The sequence below is a fragment of the Phacochoerus africanus genome, chromosome 7 (assembly GCF_016906955.1).
Source record: "Phacochoerus africanus isolate WHEZ1 chromosome 7, ROS_Pafr_v1, whole genome shotgun sequence".
In the NCBI taxonomy this organism is placed as follows: Eukaryota; Metazoa; Chordata; class Mammalia; order Artiodactyla; family Suidae; genus Phacochoerus; species Phacochoerus africanus.
In genome coordinates, this window is record NC_062550.1 from 24,523,310 (window position 1) to 24,525,091 (window position 1,782).

The window sequence follows — 1,782 nt, forward strand, 5'->3', positions numbered from 1 at the left end:
GACAAGGACTAAACTGTCAACCAGAAGCATAATTTAATGATGTGGGTTTTTTTCTACGTGGCTCTGAATATGGAAGAATGTGGGGAGGCAGACAACATTGCTATTCGTGAATTGACAACTCTATTCGGAATATGTCCACGCAGATGCATGTTGTGATTTAAAGTACAACATGAAAATATACTGAACACTGAGCTGATTAGGTTAGATTTTACACACGTTAGAGACTCTAAATAATAATCTCTGAATTATTGGGCATGCAGGCTGGACAGAAGTCATCAGTGACGAGAAACTATACAATAACCACCTTCATTCTGCTGGGACTGACAGATGACCCTGAGCTACAGGTTCTAATTTTTATCTTTCTATTTGTAGCCTACATGCTGAGTTTGACTGGAAACCTGACCATCATCACACTCACCTTTGTGGATTCCCACCTGTAAACACCCATGTACTTTTTCTTAAAAAATTTCTCCTGCTGAGAAATTTCATTCACAACGGCCTGTATTCCCAGATATTTGTATAATATAGCAGCAGGTGACAAGGTCATTACCTATAATGCTTGTTTCATTCAAGTGTGTTTCACTGACCTCTGTGGAATAACAGAGTTTTTCTCCTGGCCGCCATGTCCTACGACCGCTACGTGGCCATCTGCAAACCCCTGCATTATGTGACCATCATGAGCAGCAGAGTCTGTGGGATTCTCATCAGCTCTTGTTGGATGGCTGGTCTGTGTGTTTTAATCCCACCACTTAGCCTGGGTTTAAATCTGAAATTCTGTGACTCTAACAGGCTTGATCATTTCAGCTGTGATGCGTTTCCCTTAGTGAAAATCTCATGCTCAGACACATGGCTCAGTGGAACAGACGGTTATAATCTGTGCTGTGCTGACCCTGAATATGACTCTCACTTGTGTAGTTCTGTCCTATGCCTACATCATCAAGACAATTTTTAGGTTCCCTTCTGTGTCAGCAAAGGAAAAAAGCCTTTTCGACCTGCTCTTCCCACATGATTGTGGTTTCCATCACCTATGGAACGTGCATTTTCATCTACTTGAATCCTACAGCAAAGGAAGAAGTGTCCATGAATAAAGTCTAAAGTCGTTTCACTGCTCATTACTTCTATTTCACCTGCATTGAACCCATTCATTCATTTATACTTTGAGAAAAAATCAAGTTAAGAAAGCCTTTAAGGACTCAATCAAAAGAATTGCCTTGGTCTCAACTATGTAGAAGAAAATAATGTTTTTAAAATACTATCTCGAGTCAAGAATAAATGGCCACTCACATTGCTTTTTTTTTTTTTCTTTTGCTATTTCTTTGGGCCGATCCCACGGCATATGCAGGTTCCCAGGCTGGGGTCGAATCGGAGCTGTAGCCACTGGCCAACACCAGAGCCACAGCAACGCGGGATCCGAGCTGCGTCTGCAACCTACACCACAGCTCACGGCAATGCCAGATCAGTTAACCCACTGAGCAAGGGCAGGGACCGAACCCGCAACCTCATGGTTCCTAGTCGGATTCGTTAACCACTGCACCACGATGGGAACTCCCTCATTGCGTTTTTGAAGTTTGTAATCTTTCGAATATTTTTCAAGTTTAGATATTTTTTAATCTTTTGAAGTTTAGGGGTTTTTTGGGGGTTTTGTTTGTTTGCTTTTTTTTTTTTGGCTTTTTCAGTGCTGCACCCACCGTATATGGAGGTTCCCAGGCTAGGGTCTAATTCAAGCTTTAGCCGCCGCCCTTTGCCAGAGCCACAGCAACAATGGATCTGAACCATGTCTGC

The 1,782-nt window shown here is 42.4% G+C and overlaps 1 pseudogene; it reads left to right on the plus strand.

Annotated features, from left to right (window-relative positions):
• The first annotated feature begins 622 nt into the window (after positions 1–622).
• On the plus strand, positions 623–1,177 carry LOC125130379 (olfactory receptor 6C2-like; annotated as a pseudogene).
• Positions 1,178–1,782: the final 605 nt, after the last annotated feature.